This window comes from Lepisma saccharinum, chromosome 7 (assembly GCF_977018435.1).
Source record: "Lepisma saccharinum chromosome 7, izLepSacc3.1, whole genome shotgun sequence".
NCBI lineage: Eukaryota > Metazoa > Arthropoda > Insecta > Zygentoma > Lepismatidae > Lepisma > Lepisma saccharinum.
In genome coordinates, this window is record NC_139235.1 from 93688920 (window position 1) to 93715649 (window position 26730).

The following is a 26730-nucleotide window of genomic DNA, read 5'->3' on the forward strand; positions in this document are numbered from 1 at the left end:
ATTGTTGTGATTGCAGTTAATCTACGTTTAGAATTTCAAATAATAAAACCAGAAAGTATAATAAATAGAGCCCGGAAGTTCAGGCATTTATTTTCGTTAAAATAGGCAGGCAAAAAGGCATTTATTATGTGGAAAATAGGCACTGAAAATGAAAAAAAAGGCAAAATAAACCGAAAAAAGGCAGATTTGGAAGTCACTTACTTTTTTAAAAATTTCTGGCAAAGTGGTAAAATCTACATTGGGAAGAGCATTTCAATTTTCTCCATCTTGATTGCACATAACTACAAAGTGTTTTTTAAGTTCTCAATATTCATTGATAGTCGTCTGTCAGAGAGAATGTTTTTCATAATAGGAAATGATCTTTCTACTTCGACAGAAGTTATTGGAGAATACATAAAATAAGCTAATGTAGCTGGACTCATTTCGGTAACAGCATTTTCACCTTTTAGAATATCACAAATTGTTTTCAATTGTTTCAAGTCCTCATTTGCACTCACTAACCGTTTGCACTTTTCCGCAACAGCTGACCCCTCTTCTCTTGGCACGCCCATCATCTGCTGCATAGATTCCTCGAAGATTTTCATGGATGTCTCTGGCAATGCACCATAATGTGCAAAAATAAACGACAGTTCATTCTTCAGTTCTGAATAGCACAGGAGTTGTTTTTTTTCACTTCACGAATTGAAGTCGCTTCATTTTCTGGAAGAGCGTCGATCACCTCACTGATTTTTTCAAGGTTGTTAGCATAATATATAGCTGCTGATATCCAGGTTCCCCATCTCGTCAAGACTGGTTGTGAAGGTAAACTAAGCTCAGACGCAACTTCGAGATGGAGACTTCAGAAATATTTTCTTTGTGTTTGAAACCAACCTGTCCACTTCTGGATGCAACACACTAACTTCTTAGGCGATTCTGTGCACTGCGTGGGCTACACATGTGATATGAAGCATGTTCGGGAAGAGAATTTTCAATGCTATGGCAGCCTTCTTCATATAGGGAGCTGCTCCACTAATTAAAAGTAACACGTTATCATAATGCACACCATGTGGCCAGAGCAGAAGTAGGGAATTTGAGAATAACTGAGCTATTGACGAACCATTGGCTCTCTCTAGTTGTTCTGACGTGAGAAGAAATGACGAGGATTCTCCGTATGTTGGTTCCATAGTTCCTATGATGATGTTGGCTATGTAGCGTCCCATACCGTCAGTACTTTCGTCTATTGAAATCCAGTTCTTCTTTTCACCAACTTCAGCACAAATTCTTTGCAGAGCTTCTTCGTAGCAGACACTTAAATATGTTTTCCGCAGCATAGATTTCGACGGAACAGTTTCTTTAGTGTATTTCTCCAGGAATTTCCTCAGTGACTTGTTTTCCACTTTCCAGAAAGGTGTTCCTGCTTCCATGAAAGCTTTGCACAGTTCAAGAGAAAACTGAGATTGCCTGTTGGATGAAGTGCCCACTGTTGAAGTTAGGAATATCTTCTTCTGTCCGATCATTTTAGCAGCTGCAGATTTATGCTTGGCTGTTGATACATGCTGAGATATAAAGTATTTTTTCTCATGGTTGGTTGTTTCTTCACATATCTTGCAGAGAAGAATAGTACCGTCTGTTGAAAATGTGCTTTCACCAAATTCACGCACGTAACCATGTAACTTACCACTTAATGGCACACTAAATTTCGGCATAATGACAACTACAAATCCTTTCCCTCCAAAGTGCAGAACTAAATTAAAGATAAGAGAACTTGATTTTGGAATCCATGCAAAGGCCCTTGGGCATTAGTGCTGTCTTAGTGCTGTCTGTTTCTTGTCAATAACCTCCTGACATGGAGGCTGGACGTGATGACGTAATTGTGCAGGTGTTCTGCAACAGGTTTTCTGCAGTCAATCATGCACAAGGAAATGTTAACCGAAAGGCAATATCCTAACTCAGCAGGAAATACTTTTTTCTCACACTTTTCTCCTTCAGCAATGTTGAAACATGTGTGAGTTCAATATTAATTAAATAAGGTGAAAATTATTCACTTACTCAATGGAAGAAAAATAAGTGCCAACTACGTTTTTTTTGGGAGAAAAATAATTTATATACATATTTTTTTTTAAAAAAATGGTCAAATTTAATTGAAAAAGGCAGAAAAAGGCATTATAATTGAAAATAGGCAGTGGTGTCCTAAATAGGCAAAATAGGCAAAATGAAAAGGCTTCTAAAACATTCGAAACAACATAAAAACCATTTATCCGGAAAAATTTTATCAATATATGCAGTAGATAAAAAGAGGCATTTTGCCAAACTTCCGGGCTCTAATAATAAACCTATATAAAAAACAACCTGTAACATAGAATACGAAAGGAATGTGGTAGTGAAATAAAAACCCCCAATATTAATTGAAGTGAAAATATCAAGTTACCCCAGTTCCCAGTTACTCGTGGATTCCTGATTTTTGTGTTTATACACGGAAGTATATGTTCAAGACCTGTGGATCAAGAAATGCTACTACGGCTTACCTGCATTAACGATTTGCAATTTTTCTGGGAAAAGATCTCATTCCAAATATTTTCACATGCAAATGTTCTATTATATCCATTGCCTTTCACTTCAGTAAACAGAAAACCAGTAACAGCTAAACAATAATACATTTTCGAATCGCCAATTGGAACACCAAACACAACACTAACCCACATACAACATGCATTCAATTCCCCACGCCAATCTTCTATTGTGGTTCCTTCCTGCTTGACTCAGAATTAAATTCCCTATGGATGCTGGAAAATTCCCTGCGATGCGTGAGGTTCTATAAGTTGGAATCATTGCGTTTGTTGTTTATATATTTTACATTCATACATCTTTTATCTTTATGATCATTTTTAATCTAAAGAGGGGGAAAAGCAACTTAAATTAACTAATATATGTGTACCTGTGGCCGCGGTGGCTCAGTCGGTAACGCGTCTGACTACCATGCTCAAGGTCCCGGGTTCGATCCCCGGCCGGTTCAAATCCGGGAACTTTTCTAACGGTGAAAGCGGCCCCGGTGCCCACCCAGCGTCGAATAACATGGGTACCTGGGGGAAACCCTGGGGGGTAAAGGCAGTCAGGGGCGTGATGCTGATCACATCACCCCCACTCACGACCGGATCAAGAAATTGTGGGGCGTTACCCCCACACCCCCTATACGCCTTCATGGCGTGGTGCTATGCACAGGGGAACACTTTTTTTTCTTTATGTGTACCTGTACGTATATATATATATATATATAATTTATTTCTGATAGCTTTCCCTTTCAAAAATTATTCATTTCCGTGAAAGAAGTACTTGCACTGATTTTAAAGGCTACAAAGAGAAAGTAATCACACATTTTAAAATACAAAAATGGAAAAGGTAAGCATATAAATAGTTTAATTACTTCATTGATCGATTTATTAAATTGTTATTTGACGTCGCTTCTCTGCCACTTTTGGCTAAACACTATGAGTGATGATATGAAATTGATGAAGGACATTTACAAAGAACACCCATGCCCAGACTGGTATTTGAACCCTGGAGTTCTGTCATCGTAGGGAGCTGTGCTAACCACTCCACAATGGAGGTCGGTATAATTTCTTGAATTTCTAGTTCAAATTTTAATTCATTTAATTACCTTCGTCTTCAATATTTAATTTTTTTTTCCTTTGACAAATTCTGTTCAAACAGCAGAGATCAGGAAGACAGAAGCAAAAACGTAAAATGAGAATTAACATAGAATTGGTTTGCAAATGTTGTTCAGATTTCCCTGTTTCCTTTTCAGTACGTAATTTGTGAACCCAGAATTCCCATTCCTGAGAAATTTCCCTGTCGTAAACAACACAGGTCCTACGATACAAAGGCATCGGGAAGGGAAGAATGGCAGAAGAGGGCGCCAGCCGAGGGAGTGGCAAAGGCTCTGGGGTGGAGAGTGCGGCTGATGGACTCTCCCCAGAAGGAAGTTACCCTGGTCAAGGAATCACCGTGCCTGAGAAGGAGTGTTTCCTTCCCCTTCACCCCATCAAGGGATTTAAAGGGTGCCGGTGGAATCTCACCTTGGCCAGATTCCACCAGCTGGAGAAAGCAGCTGAAAGCTTCTCGGACATTCTGCGGCGGTTGAAAACATTCGTGCGCTGGAAGCAAATAAATATGTGAATCAAAGATTGGTTCGTAAGAATATTGCGAAGAAATAAAAGAGAACTTTTTTAAAAATTTTAGCCATGTCATCTCCGATTACCTAGATGACCCAGAGTATACGCTGCTGTGGGATAGATCTGATAAAATAGGCTATGAGTCCTCAACCACCGCTTTATGATATATTTCACATAAAAACACTAGCAACGTGCGACAATTAGGGCTCCTGGAGAAAATGCTAAATTTTCTAAATTTACCAAAAATTATTACTTTCAAAAATATTGCATAATTTCCATTTTTTCATTGTTTTTATTATCTTCAAAGTTGGGGACATTACGTGTCCTCAAAGAGTGGTCTTCTGCCATGTTTCCCTCCAAATTTGGTTCATCCCACATCCATAGGGCCGATGCTAGAAGCGAAGTTTCGATTTTTTCCCCACAAAAAGTATCGCCCTATTTTCAACGTAACTTCGCATGTTGCCAAATACCTTTTTTTTAAAAATAATTTTCTTCTTCCTCCTCCTTTAACTTTTATTAATCAGAGGTACAATTTATAAATTTTACCTCCGATAAAAGCTCTGTCATTAAAGAAAAAAAATCATCTCTCTACGACAATTAGTTCTCGAGCTATCTGGCCTGGCCTGAGAGGTTATACATGTGCACGAGGCTTCAGCCTCTAAAGCACGCACAGTGCTACCAATGAGAGAAGGAAATTTCCCTCTTGTGGATATTTTTTCACTCTTCCTGATTAGTACATATAAATATATAAAAAAAACTACATGGTGTCTCAAAAAGTCACATAACACCCTCGGTGCAAGGCCACTGCAGCATGCAACATGGAAATGGTGATGACCAATCGTTGCCAGGCCAAGGGGGAACCAGATTGACGCCATCCGCATGGTCGGCAGCCATCTTGAATTCAACTTCAGAATTTTAAATGAGAAGGTGGTGATATGATATATCAGATCAGGCTAGAATTTCACAAGAAATGCAATGGTGAAGGTTTTTTCGACGTATCTTTAACCAGTAAAAAGTTATGACTGGATTCTTGTACCAATTTGCTCCTTTTCGAGGTGTTAGAAAAATGTCTTAGAATTTGTTTAGCGCATCGGTAATGCATCGAGATCCAAATGATGTCTAGGTAGAGAAGTTTGCATGCCATTGCACAAGATTTTAATCGGATAAATCTATGAAGAGCTGTGCATTATGAATGGTTGTCACAAACAATTACAGTGTGATGCTTCCATTAAATGAAAAATCCTTCACAGTGACAAGGCTAATGTTTATGTTCATAAGGAAGTTCATAAACAGAATATTCGATGCTTTTTATCTGATAACCCATTTTCGACAGATCAAAGCTGAATGGTTAGTGCTGGTAAGTTAATGGTATGGCGTGCTGTGTGGAGCACGATTGGTTAGTCAATTTTCCATCAACAGAACCTTAAGTGCTTAGGGCTACTTGGATTTGTTAAATAAACAGGTTTATTCATCCTTGCTTATGGAAGAAGGTACTTTTTACAGAATTTTTTTCAATAGGGAGGAACACCAGAACACTATGGGAACGTTGTGAAGCAGTTTCTATCCAAAGTTAGTTATCAGATGACAAGGGTCGCATATTAATTCAATGGAAACATCACACTGTAAATTGTTCGTGACAACCATTCATAATGCACAGCTCTTCATGGATGTATCCGATTAAAATCTTGTGCAATGGCATGCGAACTTCTCTCCCTAGACATCACTTTGATCTCGATGCGTTACCGATGCGCTAAATAAATTCCAAGGCATTTTTCTAACACCTCGAAAAGGAGCAAATTGGTATAAGAATCCAGTCATAACTTTTTACTAGTTAAAGATATGTCGAAAAAGCCTTCACCATTGCATTTCTCGTGAAATTCTAGCCTGATTTGATATATCATATCACCCCCTTCTCATTTAAAATTCTGAAGTTGAATTCAAGATGGCGGACATCAAGATGGCCGCCGACCATGTGGGTGGCGTCAATGTGGTTCATCTTGGCCTGATAATGATTGGTCATCACCATTTCTATGTTGCGCGCTGCAGTGGCCTTGTACCGGGGGTGTTAAGTGACTTTTTGAGCCGCCCTGTATATAAATTTTAGTACAAGGTTAATAAGATTAATTGAATTGCAGTTATGTCTGTAATTTTTTACAATATATTTTACTTTATTCTTTTTTTCATGTGTGTAGGTCTTCAGTGTGCAATCAAAGAGAGTTTTAGAAAGATGCCCTACGACAACTGGGATGAAAGGCATTACCTATTGCCTGGTCATCTTTTTGTGAATGCACTTGAGTTACTACGGGTGCTAAATGATTGTTCTATAATAGAAGACTTTTCAGATAAAATTAAGAAAGATTCTTTGACCCAAGAACTTCAATCATTACCATACATATATATTCCAGGAAAGAGTAAACGTTTCCCACAGGGTGTGTCTCTTGTCGATACGACATGTGGTGAAGTTGCTAATGCATTGCGCAAGATATGTATGATTCTTGGTGTAAGTTCTACCAATAGTATGGGAGAAGTACTTGAGTATTGTAGTTCTTTAAATCACCTGATGAACATGTTTTCAAATAAAGGAAGTGACATTGGTCCTACATTTAGCTGTATTCAGAGTGGCATTTTTTCACAGTCTGAATTTGAAAGTTTTTACAAATTGGAGTGGGTCTACTAATGCAAGTGCTGTGGAGTCTACATGAATTCGACAAATTTCGATGCATGTTTTCTTATAATCAGAAAATGCAGACCCCAAGAATATATTCAATAATAAAAAAGGATGTTTTTCTCCACCTGGTGACTGAACATTGTGTATTCTATAAATACAAATTTATCATGAAATCTGTACAAGAAATATATCTGTAAAGTTAGTTATGTGTACTAACAAACTTTTTTTTTTGTCCACTGCAACTAAGTGCTGCATAAATATACTGCTACATTTCTTTCCTAGTGTGTTTGTGTAGTTCAAGAATAGTTATATGTAAGTTTCCATTCAAACTCAATTATCCAAGTTGCACTCTTTAATATATTGGTGATCACATAATTACTCCTGTCTCACTTTATATCTTGAAATCTTAATTTTTCACATTCATTAAGAAGTACTTAGTTCTGAGCTGAGAACACTACCATACATAAAATTTACGGTAAAAATGTCAAAACCGGGAAACGGATTTCTTCAAATATACAGGAGAAAGTACTTACGGAATTGAGTTTCTGTGAAATTTCGGAAGGTCGTAGAAGTGTTTTCTCGCATGATTCAATGTATTTGGCCACTAATTCATGTATTTTTCTATAATAATGTCTGTCCGATGCACGAAAGCTGTTGCTTGCATTTCCATCCATGTACTTGAACCGGATGTTGCGAGCATCTGATGACGTAATCCCCGGTAAGTGTTTCCAAACACACAGTTTTTTTCACTATATTGCCCAACCTAAAGCAACATAACCTAACCTTACCACGATGGTGCGTGGGGCTATCATGAATGGTTTTTGGGGCTATTCGTGGATGGTTATACGATCCAGAATGTTTTTTTGGCGCTATGCATGAATGGTTTTTGGGGTAGTTTTTTCACTATATTGCCCAACCTCAAGCAACCTAACCTAACCTTACTGTGATGGTGCGTGGGGCTATCGTGAATGGTTTTTGGGGCTATTCGTGGATGGTTATATGATCCAGAATGGTTTTTGGGGCTATGTGGGAATGGTTTTCGGGGCTATGCGGGAATTTTTCTGCTAAGAAGGTTGAAACACACCATATCGACAACGGTAGTCAAGATTTGCCTGCCATTTTGCATGTTCAGGAAGCGATAAAAGAATGAACAATAATTACTCGATATGTCGACAATAGATACTAATTTCGTTAAAAAAAGCGAAATCTCTTGTTAAACAATCTTTCATAATGCAGAATAGGAAAGTACAAATGTCAACAATTACAGAATAAATGAGTTACAGATGTTTCCCGGCTTTGATTGTTTTACCAAATTTACATATACTTTGTGCTCAAATCCCACCTTGCACCCACTCCCCCCCCCCCTCCACCTAGCAGTACCTCGAGCATTCTGTCAGACGAGAGGCAGCACTGTGGTAAGGAGGGTGCAAGCACTGGTCTTCTTGATTTGGTTTGTTATGTTGTGCACTGTAGTCAATTTTATGTAGCTGTAGCAAAATGAGAAAAAAATCTTTCACTTAATTTTGGCATTTGTAAATTCGATTTGGGTAGTAAGATTTTGAAAACAAAAGTTTAGAAGCATGCACTATTTTTTGTAAGACTTTAAAATTACATTCGTTCCTTATTTACAGTATTATGAATATTATTATTGTTTGTTTTTCATTGTTCGAACTTTTTGCCTTCATTCTTAATGTATGTACAGGCTTGTCAATGAAGACATTCTCTTATGTTAAATAAAACCATGTTTATACATTTTAAAATGAAGGATAAAATTCCAATGTAAGGAAAATAAACAAAATAATGTTCACAAATAATCATCATTTTGTTTTCATGATGTAGAGGTTGTGTTAAAAATAGATTCCTTCATGTAAGCGCTATCGTGTTCTAGGGTTAGTGTGTACAATCAGCTGCAAATATAACAGTAGACAGATTGTTCATTGCTATTTTCATTCTATGTTTTTAGGGAATGAAATTGTACTTGTGATCGTTATCCTCTGCCTATTCAGGCTTTGTTTCAGTTCGGTTCCACATTGTCCAAAAGTAGATAAATGAAAATAGGGAAGGCCAATTTGTGTACTATTATATTTGTATATTTGCAATTGGCTGTTGTAGCTATAGAACTTGTGTGATAGAATTCCCCAATTAATCAACATGTAACTGCTTGAGATTTTATAAAAGCCTTCTCAACGAAGAAATTCTCAGAAGCACCTTTGTTTTCTGCTTAAAACCTGATTTATACGGAGCCTTTTTCGGTCGAGTCGCCCACGGAACGGTGGCTAGCGAAGCAGAAAGTAAGATCGCATCTGCTGGCAACCAGGATGTAATATCTGCATAACTGGAGCCGCTAGCTACGTAGTTACGTTGACAAGTACAATTAAAATGAGTACATACCTTGTTACACGAGGGTTGAAAATGATGTCCTCCTGCACCCACATATTTACGGCATTTTTAAAGGAAATTTTTGCTAACACGTATCAGTTCCTTTCTCAAAATTGCTTCAATTTCCCTCCTGATATTTTTTTTCAATTCTTCTAATGTATGGTTTCAGGTTTGAAAGCTTGGTAACTAGCCACACAAACATCATGAAAATGTCTGTTTCTTGTGCAAGGAAATTTTTGATCGTACTTCGTTTCTCCTCATTAAGCACATGCAGTTTTACCCTTCGCTTCTTATCAGTAACAGATCCTGATTACCTAAATTTGTTCACAAGTATCCGAACACTGTCTCTTTGTGAAACAGAAACATCTGGGAATTCTGCTGCAAAACATATTTTAACTTCCCTACAACAATTCATAATGACATAAGAGTTGTGCATAAAAATGCGTTGTTTCAAATTGTACATGCACAAAGATTTGTTTAGCATATCATTTCATCCACTTGCAATCACATTCTGATAACAATCAAAATGTATCTGTGTTAGCTAATTATACCATCTGTGCCCTCAGTACCAATATTATCAACTGGTAGTTGTATTTACTAATATTTATGCAAAGTTTAAACAGAGAGAGACAAATATAGATGATGATTTGATTTTCATACTGGCTGTTTCTTCTTCATTCATAATCTGCTTACTGTGTATGAAGAGATAAGTGAGTTACTAAATTATTTCCGCGAAACTTACATGTAAGATTTTGATTAATTTCAGTGGCCTCCACTGTTAGGTTGACTTCCAGTTCCTGTTGTTTCCTCGCTTACTGCTTGAGGCGCTGGTGTAACCAGTTTGTCTGCTGCGTGTGATAGGTTTAAGTTGTGGGAAAATCAGGAGCCAAACATGATGTGCCTGACCACTGTCGATGTTCAAATCGTGTGGAAAGTGCATAAGTGGGTGTGCCTCTTTGATCTTGGTGTCAATCAGTGTGTGCTGTATGCCTGACTGAAATTTTTTGGATCCTGTGTTTGTTAAACTTGAGGTGCTTTGCTAGTGCAGTAGTGGGTTGGGATTTTTTTGCATCGGTTAAGTGCTGTTGTATACGTTCGTTGATGGATCTGCCAATGTAATGCGAGTTGCACTCACACTGGGCATCATATACTCCTTGGTTGTCAAGTAGTGAAAGGTTGCTGGTTGGGTGGTGTTGGTAAGGTTGTCGCACCTGCATTTCTGCTTTGCTACACCATGTAGAAAGTTGATGCACTTTGTACCCATTCTAAAGTCCTATGTCTGTAACCATGGTAACTTCTTCCTTAAGGTCCTCTACACGTGTGCAGTGCGAGAATGCTCTTGGGCAGAAGTTAAACCATACATTAGCTTTATGTTCGGGTGGGTGATTGGAGAGGGAGTGGATATATTGGTTCCCTGCCCCTGGTATTCTGTAGACTGTGGTGGTGAATTTGTTCTCCCTTCTTTTGATAGTTAGGTCTAGAAAGTTGATGCTGCCGTGATTTTTCAGTTCTATTATGAATTTCAGCCTGGGGTGAATGCTCATGTATATTTTATGGGATTGCCTTTTTAAGCTAAAGCTCTTTTAACCAACTGCAATATTGAACAATGTAACTTATTTTGATTCTACAAAAATAAAATAAAAATGTTGGTACAAAAACAGAGTGAATTTTGGGTTCAAATTCAACATATCAAATAACATTTTATTATTATTAATACTACTACTACTACTATAGCAGATTTCTTTTTGAAGAAGTCTTTTTTTCATCTAAAATTTGCTGCAGTCATTGTCATTGCACTAGCTTTTTTGTCTGAGCCCCTGTCTTTAAATAAACAGCAAATTTTCTGTTCAATGTTTATTTCATATTTTGTCATTTCATGAAAATGCAGTAACAATGTACTTCCATTTTTTTAAAATCTACTAAAATGAGCATTACAGTACCGAATCTCATTTTTCATGTTTAATGTAGTTTTCTAATGCGCAAAATTGAACTTTTTGTGTTATTTCTGTGATTTATTTCTATTTTTTTCGGGGGGGTGGGCATCACCCAGCATTTAGTTCTATGCTGTATAAATGTTTTGAGATAATATTGTTTGCATAATGCTATTTGACATGTGTCATTTTGAGCAACGGATTACTTTTAATAAATTATTTCCTTGTTTACCGTATCTTGAAACAAACTTTTCAGTAAATTCTCATCCAGGTAAATATAAAATTGTGCAACCATGTGTGTTTCAAATTAGAAGGTACATAGTAGTCAGTAGTTTCTGGTGTTTTTACTTTTTTTTGTATTTCTGCATTCATTAGTTATGTTTGTATTTGCAAATGCATGTGCTACTATTATTCATTGTAGATGTTTAATATCTGTGTTCTTGTTAAAGGTTCACATAACCACATTTTGTAGATGCAAAGTAAGGTAATATATACAGAGCATTCCCTGACATTCGCTACGAGACTCGGCGGCAAGCGACCCTGCATCAGAGCTTGTCTTTCCCGGTGAACGGGGTCTGCGACAGTCGCTAGAGGCGGCTATTAAAATTACGGTTTTCATATTGTGTACTAACCTTGACTACAGAAGGTGTTGAAAATGATGTCCCTCTGCAACACGTTCCTGGCATCTCCGAAGGAAATTGGCATTTACACGTGCAAGTTCATTTACTGTAATTCTCCCGATTTCTTATACAATACTCTTTTAACTCACGGATGGTGTGCGGATTGTCTTTGTATACTTTATTTTTTAGATTTCCCCATAAATAAAAATAATTTTAGCGGCTCTAAATGCTGTGGTTTATGAAACACCCGTTTCTTGTGAGAGGTGGCGGATAGATTTCCGAGGAGACTGTTCTAACCATTGTCCTATGTCATCGAGTTTTTCCTCAGTAAGTACACGTGGGTTTTTCTTTCCACTTTTATTTAGAACTGACCCTTTTACTCTAAACTTTTTTACGAGGTTTAATATAGTGGTCCTATGTGGAACGGGAATACCAGGAAATTTCGTTGCAAAACGTCGTCGTACTTCTCCACAATTCCTCTTTCCGAAGCAACACTCGACAAGATAAATCCTTTGTTGTAATGTAAACTTTTGTGGTGCCATATTAAGCCACAATCTTCAATACACAGACACGACACAACTTCCGAGGGAGGATTATACTGGCGTCACAGTCTGCAACGTCAACAGAAGGGAAAGAGAGCGAAGGTTAGGGAGAGCGAGAAAAAAAAAAAACAGACTGTCGCGGACTCCATTCACCGGGAAAGACTATTGCTGATGTTGTGCCGCTTGCCACCGAGTCTCGTAGCGAATGTCATAGTAGTATGTTAGTAAACAGTTTAAATAACCATGTTGTTTTATTTTGCATGTAGATTTTAATGTTATTTTTCCTTATTAGTAGTTGTTCTCAATGTATTTTAGCATGACCATGTAATGAGTTATCCACCTTAAAATATTTATATATATATTTTTTTAAATATTATAATTGTATGTGATTAAGAGAAAATATGTACCATTCAAATAAATGGTTATACTTTGTAAGTTACTTGTTTTCATTTATCTATTAATAATAGCTCTGCGAATTAATAATGTTTTTACAGATTAGTGCAGGAAGTATTTATAATGTTCATGATTTATGAAATTATCATTAATAATTTGACAGTATAGTTATATTGTCCTGATTATATTTTCATCAGTAATATTCTGCATTGTGTAAGTTCATTGTATTGACTTATGGATTAAACGAGTACACAAACATTTATATTATAAAATTTCAGATCTTACATGCTCTTATTAATTGTGATCTTCAGAAACGTTACAATAAAATGTGTTGTAGTAACTATAAGTCTATGGAAAAACATTGTAAAATGCAAGCATCAGACCCAAATATGAATAATGACATTTTATAAATTATTATTTCAAAGCATGAGGAAAGCCAAATAGTCATGTGCATTCTGACACCTGTGTCTTATAAAACAAGAAATATTTACCGTAATTTGAATATTTAATTTTAAAATTGTTTTGGTATTACATAGAATATAGTTTATCATAAAAAAATCTGATTTCAGACTGACGTGTCATATTTGTGACAATATACTGATCAATTGTATCTTTGCATACCTCGTCCGATATACTTCATAAGCATCTATAAGCACTTGTCACTTTGGTGTGCAGTGATCTAAAATTTTATTAAAATTATCTTGGACATGTGGTACAGTTGAATCCATGAGTATTACCATGCAAATTGTCCATCGCCATGGTTGTGTACTTTATTTGATCCAATTAGAACTTCAAGAATTACAAGAAAACTCAAAACAAACTGTTGACAACTTCTGCACCAGCATACATAAAAATCCATCGCTAAAAAACACACAGGATGTAAGAGAAAAATTAATGAAAATTGTCATGGACAATTTGCCGAGCAATACTAGTGGATCGCACTGTACACTTGGTGTAGCAGTAGATATTGGATAAATAAGAATAATTTGTGTGGAGGGAATGGTCTAAGTTCTTCTTACAGGTTCGCATGACCACTTTTTATAGATGCAAAATAATCTAACACAGTTATTTTTAGAGGTTTTTATTTATTTTATCTGCGATGTTTCGTTCTGGTTCCCCAGAACTTTTTCAAGCTACACTAAGATATACATACAATAACACAACCTCACATGGCTAGTCACTCTATACTTCTAAGGAATGAAGTGTATGTATATCTTAGTGTAGCTTGAAAAAGTTCTGGGAAACCAGAATAAAACACACAGGTAAAATAAATAAGAACTGCTAAAAATAACTGTGTTAGATTATTTTGCTTCTGGAGGGAATTAACGAATTTTTACAAATAGATGTAATTAAATTTGTAAACTTCGTATTAATGCTTAATTTGCTTATCATTGTGCACTCCTTCATATGCTCAAGTATATATTTTTCCCAGCATTGTTTACTTAACTGAAGAAAAAAAATAAAACTAGAACTATATACTGCATGGTGCAACAGCTCTTGAAGGCCAGTACCTCCCTGCCAAGCGACTTTTCATTGGATGATGCATAGTTCAGGGTGTTCTCACACATGGAAAACCTGAATACCTCATGGAATTTGATACCAATAAACTACTGATATAAAATTTACTGATACTGATAACTGATATTGTAGTGACACAATATAACATTGCCAATGTTCCTTGAAGAACATTAATAATTCCTTCACCTCCTTAATTAATAATGCGTTGTTGCTAGCACACATCTCTCGTTTGGAGTGTGTGGTTTTAACGTCGCCATTTATTAATGATTATTTTGTCAACATTCACCCTCTGTCTAGTTGAGTTTCTCACCTTCTACACCATGACTCATTTTTCAGTGTTAGACAGATCCTTGAGCCGGTGTAACTATTTTCTTTTCTGAAAATCTGGTTTGCCGTTCTGTGTCTTTTTTGTTTATTTGTGTTGTGATTTCTATTAAACAGTGATACTTGTGCAAAAACTGAACAACTGTTGTAATAAGATGGCCATAAAGCAAAAAGAACTGCTATTTCTGGAAATTTCGAGGGAAAGTGACTCAACACACGGACAATTTGAATGAGATGATCATTGAGATCCATCAGTCGAATATTTGCAAGAAGGCCGTGAAAAATGATAAACATTTTCAATCACCAATTATTTTATTTGCAAAATATACTAAATTTTTTAATTGTCTCCCCGATGGCGCAGTTGTAACTTACTCGCATTCTAATTGAAAGGTCCTGGGTTCGATACTCATTGGAGGAAAATAATGGTTTTACTTACTTTAAACTGTAGGTCCAGTCTCGATTAACTTTTCTCTGCATAGAAATGACTTAAAACAGAAAATAATAAAAAAAATATCCAATATTATGTACTGACATGTAACATTGAAATTTTTAACATGTGGATTATTATTTTGTTCTTTGTTATTAATTTGTTAACTAAAATGTATATATCATAGTTTTATAGAATCTCAATTGCTTGTAATAATTGAGGAATTGGCATTTTAAACCATTAATTTACCATATTTTAAAAACCCGGTCTCTGAGACCGAGCACAACCATAGACTTAAATTTTTTGCTTGCGACCCATGAATGGTTCAACATTTACAATACCTGACATGTGAATTACACATTTTTATTCATAACAATAATAACAAAATGGATATCAAAATACCTGTTGTGCAGATTGTAAGTAAGTGAATAAAAAGTCAACAAAATGGCAGAATATTGTGCTAAATTACAGGCTATTTATAAATATACTTGGTTGGTAAAACTATCAGTAATATTGCAGATTCACTGATATGCCTGTATCAGCTAAAATCCCTAGAGTATTGATTAACCTGTCCCATAATGAAAGTGATGATGGTATGATTATTATGAGAAATGGAGGAGGCCATTGCAAAATAAATTTAAAATAGTAATGTACTCTGTATTGATAACTCTGGGAAAATACATTTAGAGTTCATGTGGAAACCCTGTGGTCAGCACACTGTTGCCAAAGAGCACTGTTCTGTTGCTGATTTCTGGCTTTTGAGACCATGATTTACTACTATTGCTCCCCAATTGTCCTCACAATACAAAATTGACACCACAATATTGGATCACCAACTGGGGTATTGATCCAAAGACCAACAGAAAAAACAAGTGTTGATTTCATTACAAGTGATAATTGAGTAAAAGATGAATTTTATTTATTCTTATGTATGTGTAAGCTATTGGTGTATTATCAAGTTTTTTAAAATATAGTAAAGCTCAAAAAGTGATTGTGAGATTTTATGTAATTTCTATATATGAAGGGCTCGGGAGGAAAACATTTTGGTGGTTATTGAGTTACAAAGCACATTTTGGAGTCCATCGTAAGTAGAGTCAAACTGTACTCGTAGTGTTTCATTTTGTCAACAGATGACACAGCTAGATGTGTTTGAAGTTATGGTATCAACAAGTTGTTTCATGTAAAGTATGGTAAATAGCAAACCAGGGACGGATTAAGACGAAATAGAGCCTGGTGCTTTACTGAGTAAACTGTTTTAACGTAAAATTGATAGCATTAACTTGAAATCTTCGGTGAACAATAAACACAACGACGTTATAGTTACGTCAAAGCGTAAAGAAGAATAGTAACTGTTTAATAAGTAACGCTGTGTCTGGCGTCCGAAATTGGGGCTACAAATTTCATTCTAAGATTTATTTTCAGGTTAATATAGCAAAAGAAAACTGTTCAGCTTTCGGAAAATTCTCGTGTATTTTCATCTGGGCCTATTTCAGGAATGGCCCTAATGCTGCAGCATCAATAGCACCCACCTTAATCCGTCACTGAGCAAAGATGACAGCAAAACAGTGCTTGCTGAATTGTAACTTGTCTTATAGCAAAGATAAAAAAAAGAATGAAGAGATACCATAGCTTTCCATGGTGAACTTGCTGCAAGCTACTTCGCTTGCCATGACAAGCTTGCTTCATGCTTCCAGGAAGCTGTCTGGGTAGCCTGTTTTAAGAACCTAAAAGCACACCTTTTAGATCCTAGAAATCCGATGAAAGCTTTTCAACTGTCCAAATATATAATGTCAAGCTGGGAATTATTAAAATAAATTGAGTAGCATGAGAAAGTAATACTGAAAGAATGGTCAAGCAAGAGCTGCCTCGAAGAAATCCAGCTGAGCAGTATTTATATGAGGGGATGTAAACTTTAGCATCCTGTCTGATTATTATCAGACAATAGAAAGGGCAACAAAAGAGAGATTGGTATAAAATTTTACAGCTTTTTGTCTCCTGGTTTTTAGATCAGTACAATATGGGCATGTTTGAATAATTCAGGAAATACTGGTTGCCTCCTTGGTGCTACAAGCCCTCCTGGGATGGGCTCCCACCATCTTCTAACTTGCATGCTCCTCACATCTCCTTCCACATCCTGTATCCATCTCCTCCTTGGTGTTCCACATTTTCTCCTTGCCTCCATTCTTGCATGCATCAGTTACCTTCATCCTCTCCACATGTCCCAGCCATGCCAGTCTTCGGGGGGACCGTACAAACATCACAATCTCTTCTCCATTGATATTAAAAGCATGAGAAAGAGCCAAGGAGTCTGGAGTTTGGCCAGGGAAAAATTATGGGAAATCCATCAGGTCCTAAGTAGCTTCGCTACAACTACATTTACCAAAAAGTAGCTCGCTATGCTACTCCTGTTCGCTACTTCTGCATAAAAAGTTAAACAACCATATGGATATTCAAAAGAAACCCCTAGTATGATAGATTCTGTTATTTATTATCTAGATTCCCGTCATTAGATAATTTTGATAGCAGTGCTACTTCAGTTACTGATTTTTACTATAGTGTTTGAGAATAACGTACCTATGTAAGTGGCACATCAATTCACATATGATATATGAGTATTGCAATTAGGATGACTCGCAAATTAATGATTCCAACTATACACAAATGAAATTTGATAGGATTATTTACATTTATATATCAACATATTTTCCTTGAGAATAAATATTGAGTAGAGTCACATAGCGGTTCGGAACCAGTCTCGATTACCTTATCTGTGCATAAAGTGGACTGAAAATAAAAACTAGGAAAGATGCCGAGAGGATGGGACCCTCCTGCTCCTCCATTTCCCAACACTGCTCATCATCATTCATCACTCTTTCTCATTCTCACAATTAGCCAAAAGTGGTAGCCTACTGGTAGGTAGAAAGCGACTCTAGATAAGAGAATTACTAAAATAAAACATTCATCCTCATTGTCATGGCCGGCCCCGTGACAGAGTGGTTAGCACATCGTGCTACGATGCCAGGGGTCCCGGGTTCAAATCCTGGTCTGGGAATGGATGTTTGTGAGTGTCCATTCATCATATAATCACTCATCCCCATCTTCGCAAATTAGCCAAAAGTGGCACAAGAAGCGAAGTAAAACAAAGCAAGTCAACATAAACATAAACTCATTGTCATGTTCAGTGAAAGTAACAGAAATATATTGAGGAAACTGACCTGTAAATATTATGATGAAAATAGTTTTAATTCCAGAAAGTGTAAGTCTATCGTTCTTGTAACAATAATTTCTTGCTCGTGAGATCCTGACAATGGTCAATTCTGTGAACATACTAAACCATTGATTGCTGGCACTATTGATTTGTCATTCTAGTGGAAAATAGATCGCTCGTTTTTAAACTGCAAGTTGTGTTTTACACAGTAATTAATGACATTTTCTGTCTCTTACACCCTGGATATCCACAGGATTTGTTCTGGGACTGGCGCAAATGAGGCATGTTTCTTCCCAAAATAGCGATTTAGCTCAAAACAACATGGCTATTAGCTGGAATATATTCATGTATGTCAGTTAGTTAGAATTATTCAGATAGTAATGAAATAAATTACGTGGATATCTACAATCTAGATTATCCGTATTTCCATGTCTTTATGAACCTCCTGCAAAAGTATGCATTATTGTCGATTTTTTTTTTTACGATGTTGCCACATTCAAAATTTATCTCAAAGGCTCAAAATGCTGAGAAGAAATGTAGCTGTAGCGATATTTTCGCTACAACTACAGGAATTTTGTAGCTTCGCTACAGCTACAGTTTTCAAAATGTAGCGCTGCTACAGCTACAGCTACAAATTTTGTAGCTAGCTACAGTAGCGCGCTACTTCCGACCACTGGTCCTAAGCACTGAGGCAAGGACAAAACAAAAGGAAAAATATTACTTCTTCAGGGGAGGTTTTAATCGAAGAGAGTGTGTGTGTGAACTAATAGACTTTAAATGACGAATAGGTTCAAAAACTGCTTTTGAGGAATTCTGTCAGAATACAATTTCCATAGGCACACTAAGGTCCTCACTTCCTACATGGAGGACACATAACACTTGTGAACACACTTTTTATTGCCAATGATTTATTTTAGAGTAACTTTACCATTATGATTTTGAAGAATATGACATCAGTTTTTCATTCATTCATTTTTCTGGCTTTGTTCCCACATAAAGTGGCTCTGGGGCTCACACAGCCTCAAAATAAATGGGCACCTTGGTGCAATTCTGGGTGGTGAAGGCAGCTGTAGTGTGGTGGTGATCACTAGGGGTGTGCGTGAAACAGTGGTGTCATGCCCAATATTTTCAAAAGGGTAGTTACGAGGGTCACTATTTATATTTTGAGCCTTGGCAACACTGATTGAAGTTAGGCGCGATTTGACGTTTGCACGGAATCGTTTGGCATTATTGACCATAACGTACTTCAAATGTTTTGTCAATAGCTTCATTTGTGTTGTTTATGTTGTCTTGGAGATTGCGCGACAACAATAAAATGGAATTAACTAGTGAACATTTTCGTGCGATGATTTTTTACGATTTTCGACGTGGATTATCAAGACAAGAGTGCATCGATCAACTTACTTCCACATTTGGCGATGAAGCCCCATCCTTTGTCACTGTGAAACGCTGGTATAACGAATTTAATCGTGGCCGCCATTCGCTCACCGACGAGATTCGCGAAGGTCGTCCAAAATCAGTTGTTGTTCAAGAAAACATTGATGCTGTGCAAAACCTAATACTGCAAGATCGTCATGTGACATACTGTGAGATTGAGGCAACCATAGGCATTAGTTCCACCAGCATATATGAAATATTACATGATCATTTAGCTGTGAGAAAGGTATGTTCTCGTTGGATCCCACACAATTTGACAAAAACTGAAAAAGACGCTCGCGTCAATTGGTGCAAACAAATGCTCAATAAATACAATCGTGGTGCTTCAAAAGACGTATTTAAGATTGTAACAGGTGACGAATCATGGATATATGCATATGAGCCGGAACGTAAACAGCAGTCGACTGTATGGGTGTTTCAAGATGAACCCAATCCAACAAAAGTTGTTCGCGCTCGAAGCACATCGAAACAAATGGTCGCCTGTTTTTTCGGGAAAACTGGTCATGTGGCAACTGTGCCTTTAGAGGAACGTAGAACGGTCAACTCTGAATGGTACACAACAATTTGTTTGCCAGAGGTCTTCGGTCAAATACGGAAAACAAACAAACGCCGTCGGATCATTCTTCATCAAGACAATGCCAGCTGTCACACATCTCGTCTAACAACCGACTTTATGAACAGTCAAAAAATCGAATTGATGGGTCATCCGCCGTACAGTCCTGATTTGGCACCCAATGACTTCTTCTTGTTCCCGAATGTCGAGAATAAATTGCGTCGACAACGATTTTCGTCGGCGGAAGACGCCGTTGGTGCGTTCAAAATCCATATTATGGAGGTGTCTCAAGAATATTGGAAAAACTGCTTTGACAAATGGTTCGAACGAATGCAAAAGTGTATTGTCCATAAAGGAGAATACTTCGAAAAACAATAAAGCAGTTTTCAATGCCAAATTCCTGTTTTTTCATTGTTAGGCTCAAAATATAAATAGTGACCCTCGTACATATACTTTTTTATTAGTAGTAGTCTGTCCTCATTTTGCCATCTCTTCCTGCCTTTGACGTTACTTTTTTAAAGGAATACTGGGCGAAAGGAGGGTTGTAACCCACACCAAAAACTCCCCCCTCCCCCTGTTCATGCCACTAGAGGGGGATATTTACTGGCTTGGGCAGTCACATGTAATGTATCCCTAAATACCATACAAAAATTACATATTTGGGCCAAAGGAACAGTCATTCATCTATTTTTTCTTGCTTGCTGGCTTAGGGTGATTTTGCGGAGGGGATGATAGACCGGGATTACGGTCCAGCCCCCGCTCCCTTGTCTGACACCATCACTACACATTTCTACCTTTGTTTTTCCATTTTCTTTCATTCTGTTTATCTCCATTCTTTTTTTCTATCTTTATCTGTTTCTCTTTCACTTTATATGTGTCTCCACTGATGTAGCCAAGTATGGGCTCAAGGGGGCACTACCAAATTTTATCAAATTGCAATCAATGTTCTACAATGAAATGCTTACTGTTTTGGGGGTTCCGAATTCTAAAGTTATGATAAACTTTCCTGTCAATTGATATTGTATAAACAAGGAAAAGTAACCGAAACTCCCGCAAATGTTTTATCATGTGCACAGGAATGCACACACACACTGATATGGGTCGAAAGACTTGCTGAGAGCTCAGGCGGGGATTGATTTAATTTATTTTACTTCGCTTTTCTGCCACTTCTGGTTAACCGTGAAATAAGAATGAGTGGTGATATGATGAAGTTGAAGAAAACCCATGCCAAAGCCGGGAAATCGAAACTGGGACCCCTTGCGTCATCAGGCAAGGAAAGAAAAAAAATACATAACATCTCACTGCTTTACAAACTGGGCTTACAAAACAGGGGCTTATCTGGAGTTAGCCCGGGTCCGGACCCATTATATGTACTCCATGTAAAGAAAAGCTGAATCTAAACAAAATTCACTGCTCTTCTTAACCCTTAGTCGACACACGTGGGTCCTAGGGACCTGACGGAAATTTGTTTAGCCTTGCATTACGAAGTGGTTGGCAGCAATGTCGTGACTGGCACAGCAGTGTCCTAGCCCTTTGTTCTCTTCAAGCTAGTTTAGTGGTTAACGTTGTAAAGTAAAAAAGTAAAGTGCTCCAATGTGCTTTGCACCATGCCATGAAGGCGTATAGGGGGTGTGGGGTTAGTGCCCCACACTTTCTTGATCTCGGCCGAGCTGGGGGGTGATGTGATCAGCACCACGCCCCTCCTGGCCACCTTTACCCCCATAGTTTCCTCGTGGTACAACAAGCTAAATCGAAGATTTTAAACGAAAAATACATCCTTGCAATCTTGAATGATCCCGTAACAGATATTGACGAATATCAGTAACGCTGATAATGAATATGAGGTTAGTGAACGTGAATGAGATACGGGACAAAGTGAAGAGGACGATGGTAATGAAGGTGAATCTGCCAATGTAAAAGAAGATAAGAAGCTGAATATGGCAGTAACACATAAATGTAATTTCTTTTATGATAGAAACCTGTATACATTGTCTAAATTGTTTTGAAAAGTGAGAGAAAGGTACTATCGTAGCGTTCCAACATGAACGCGGGGATCTTAAATAGGGATGTAACTTGCCCCTCCCGATTAATACTATTGATGGTAGAGACAGCCCTGAAAGGGCAGGTACAAATATCTAACTTAACATTAAAATAAACTCATGATTCGGTTTAGACTGAAGTGAGCAATGCAAATGGCAGATAAAGGGTGTAGACTAGCTTACCCTGTTCGGTTTAGAAATAAGACCAATAGCTCCTGCTTCTCAGATGATTACGGGTAAAAAGACCTCGTGTCGCTCTCATGCGCACCTATTTAAACCCTCGCTTGGCCTCTCGTCACCTCTCGCCAAAGGCCAGTGTTCTTACCATTTCCTGTGAAAGGCTTACCCAACACATTTCTGAGCAGGAGCTGACAAGGTCTGCCATGGTCAATATTTCTTAATCGAACGGATATGGTACGCTATACCAACATTCTCGATGTGAGGCTTTGGTTAAACTATAGTTGTGATATTTTTCTTATTTCTATGTTTTATAATTAATATAATTAGTATTTAATTACTGGCACATTAGGGCATCTCACATATGAAGATTGGAGAGAATGACGCAGATAGTTCTTCATACACACTCATTTCAATATATGCATATTTTGTCACGATATAAATATATTTATCAAAATATACAGTGTGAACACATTTCAAGGCATCATGAACAAATATTGTGAAATTCCAACTTTTTATGTAAATAAAAAATAAAGCTGTGTCGCAGGGACCCAGGTATGTGTTTAGCGTCACTTTTTTTTAGGTGTGTGGATTAAGGGTTAACCAAAAAGTTTCACTGCACACCCGCAGTTGCAATGCACATAACAAATATAGGATAGCATATAAATATCCTGTCACACAATGTTAGTAAGGTCAGTTGGGGTAACTGGGCCATGGTTTTTTCCCCTAAAACCTGTGATGGTAATTTCACTTCTAGCGATTGGCAGCACTGAAGGACAATTGCATCTTCCTTCAACAACTAGTCTTACGTCTCTCAGTGTTGTGGCTGTTGTGCAGCAATTTGTTCAATTTCGCAATGAAAGATTTCAAAAGCAACGTGGTGTCATCCTGATTTTACAAAATAACTACAGATTCACTCTAAGTATTATTAATATTACAGTTGATTGAGCATCAATTAGAAGCATAGTAGAATCATAAAATTTTACTGCAAGCACGTTTTCTCGGTTAGGTTATAAGCTTGAGAGGGTATCCCAGTTGCCCCCCCCCCCAATCTTTCAGAAATGGGGTAAATGGGTCAGGTGCTTGGGGTAACGGGGCCCACCTCAAACCCAGTTACCCCAAGCACATTCATTATCATTATTATTATTACTGTATATTGTTATTCATTAAGTTTACGTAAGCTTACTTAAAAGCATCTCTGCTGATTCAAAGATATGATCAGCTTCGCTACTGATTTGAATGACTTATCGAACATGTATTGAGTAACTGTACTTATTAGTATCTCAAATTGAAATTCAGTGTCTAAACTAAGAAAGTTTAGATCTTTAATTTTAAATCATACAAAAAGTTGATTTTTTTGTGTTGAAACATTTCTTAGGTCCTAAGTTTTAACGTAATAAGTTTGAAGTCTGAACTTTTAAGTTAAGTTTTTGTTTGAAATATTAAGATTATTAAGTTGATGGCCAATTCAATTAAAATAAGTGATTTTTTCAAGGCCTCAGTCAGAAAACAGTTGTAATAAGGCAAAAAAATAGTTGTGTACTTATTATTTTACTTCTTACGTAATAAAAGTTGTCTTATTCCAAAATTGGAATTCATTTCATGCCCAATCTTTAGGTAGGGGTTCTCTTGCATCGTCCATAACTCGACTATGGTGTGGTTCAAATTACTTGTAATTTTGTTGACTTTTATATGTTTGCTAACGTGCCCATTTACCTGAATTCAAATAACAACAGCTTGTATAGAACCAAGACCCTTATGGCCCAGTTGCACCAATTTCTAGGGGTAACTGGGTCCATCAGATTTTTAGTTTTTTTAATGATAAATATAAAGAAAGTTGAATTCAACTATTATATATTTGAAGACTGCATATTGTATTGTATTTATAAGTACAAAATATTTTAGATATTACTATATTTTGCTATATATTATTAGTGGTTCTCAGACAAGTACAAAGTTGGAAACTAAGCACTCCCATTGTAAAATCACAGGGGCGGCGGCAGAAATTTTCGACCGGGTGGGCAGAAGCTGTATATTGATAAGTTAGGGTGAGCAGTATTAATGTAAGACCACATGTGAGTTTTACATGTTATTTTGCAAAAAATACAAGGCACGTACTCCATTTTATATATTCGGCCAAGACAGAATGTGTGATTGGTAGGCAGTGGTGAAGAAGTTAACTAGTTTTTCATAATTCAACCGAGCATGGCATCTTCATCACATGATTTTTTAACTGAAAGAAGCGTAGCTTTCTCGTTGGGAATTAATGATCACTTTTCTTGGCTTACAAGGATTTTTACAACTGGCAAATGCATATGAATGTTTGGATTAAAAGGAATTTCTTATTAAGAAAGTTATAAAACACACGGAAAACCAATTCTTCGATCATTCTTTATAAGGTTTTCCTAGGCTAAAGAAAGTCATTATGACAAATAGCATTGAAAAATTTGTTCAGAATTGAAGAGATTATTTGCTAAGCTGATATTTGATTTCTGACGTCAGTCTTGGTCTCTCTCATGCGGGAGAAGGAATATACGTACCAGAGACGTATATTCTGGGCTATCTGCGAAGCCCAGGCTCAGAAGATGAGAAAAAATCAATCGGAAAATATTCTCAAAATTGTTCATTTCAATAAGAAGATGATGGAAGTAGTGGGTTTTACGGTACGGACAGGACCGGAAAGTACGAGCCCCCCTCAAGCAGCTTTGCTACACTTAAAACAGGCTCAACATGTCCATATGAGCTTTTTGAGCAAGTGTGGAACTCTTGCCTAATCCAAGATTTTTGTAAAAACGCCATTCAGAAAGTACGAGCTCTTCAGATTGATTTGCACATACTTACAAAAGTTGCATCAGCCAGATTTTTGTTCATAAATTTGTCAATTTTTGACCATACCAGAAATTAAGCTTATTTTGTCAAAATCCCAGGAATCTTGAATTGATATCTATTGGGTTCTGAGACCGAGTGGAGTGTGGTGTATTGCCTTGTAATCAAAAAGGTTCGGGTTTGAGTCCTCATAAAATCTGATGGCAAAATGTTAATATTGTTGTTTTGTAAACAAGGGGCTTTGGGTTCGAGATCAAACCCCCCTCAAGCAGATTTACAAAAATTGCATCAGCCAGTCTATAAACTTGTATCCATACCCACCTATACATATTTACTTCAGGTTTAAGTTCAATTGGATACTATTCAATTTGCTTATCTAATATTAAAACAATGTAATATGCAGAGCCTACCTCTAGAATTGCTTCGTGTTTGCATGTTTCTCCTCTGCGTCAGTGTGTGGAATTCCCGAGACGGTAGTATTGATTTTTTTCCTCAGTATTTACAGAAATTCCCGATTATTGCATCAGCTAGTTATGTGAGAGTGACTGAGGGGAACAGACGTGTTGATACAGTGCTTCTCATACTTACTGGTTTAAATTCATATTGAACATTATAAAATCTGATATTTGTTGTAATCCACTCATATTTAGAGTCAAGCTTATATTTGTCCCAGCCTGTTATACATAACAAGGTTATTGCTATTCAAGATATGCATGTTTGTGCAGGTATTTGCGCTGGGTCAGTGTGAATGATTTTCTACTTGTGGGCTATTGGCTTTACAACCTGTTATAAGATTAATATTAATAATATTAATCCATAGAAATTATATTTAAAACCCAGGAAATTTTATATAAATACCAAAACCAAAAATATTAAGTGTATACACACATACACACATATACACATACAAATCACACAGCTGAACCCAACTGATATTTTTTATGCAGCATAAAGTTTTGAATTGAAGCCCAGGAAATTGTATATAATAAACAACAACAAAAATGCCGAATCAAAAATATTGTAATAAGTGCAATAAGAATATATCCAGCTCTAATTGGGCCAAGCATCAAAAAATTTGTAATCCAGACAAATACAAAACTCCTACAAAAATTTGCCCCAAATGCAATAGAAAATACAGCATGCAATACTTCACATATACACATAAAGATACTTGCTCTGCACAACCATCTACATCTGGTCTGAAAAGAAGGTACGAAGCACCTGTTAATGCCAGAGCAGCAAAACAGCTACGCCATGAACCTATCTGTAGCAGTTTCAACGGCCAATTAAGAGATCACCGGTTTGTATCAGAGCCAAGATGTGGCATTGAGAATTTCTTGAACAGTATAAATTCTAATCTCCAGGCAATTCTTAATGCACAAAATGGCTCTTATAAGCTATCCCTCAAATTGTTTGTACAATATAAGAAACCAAACGGCACAAAATTTACACAGCCCCACATAACAGAAACTGTACCTGTATATTCAAATACAAATTCAGACAAAATAATAAGCAGGCTGATAGATCAATTAAATATCAA